Source organism: Octopus bimaculoides, chromosome 8, assembly GCF_001194135.2.
Source record: "Octopus bimaculoides isolate UCB-OBI-ISO-001 chromosome 8, ASM119413v2, whole genome shotgun sequence".
In the NCBI taxonomy this organism is placed as follows: domain Eukaryota; kingdom Metazoa; phylum Mollusca; class Cephalopoda; order Octopoda; family Octopodidae; genus Octopus; species Octopus bimaculoides.
Window position 1 is genome coordinate 23,660,496 of NC_068988.1, and position 390 is coordinate 23,660,885.

Sequence of the window (390 nt, forward strand, 5' to 3'; positions counted from 1 at the left end):
ACACACACACACACACACACACACACACACTTGCACTACTACTAGAGTCGCACTACGAGTACGCAGATATTCATTAATCAGAAATCTAACACACGCATACACACACACTCTCACACTTGCTCACACATTTTATTAATAATGTAGTGACACATACGCATATAGGTTGAAATGATGCACCCCCGCCCCGCCCAAACACATACATACATACATAGGATGGCGTGTCTCACACACACACACATACACACACACACATACACACACTCACAGATGCATAAACCAAACATGCACATACATATCTCACTCAATCACCCGCACGCGTCTAGACATTTGCTGATATGGAGAGGCAATTAGACAATTCGAAGCTCGTTGAGAAATTCATACAAGCAGCAA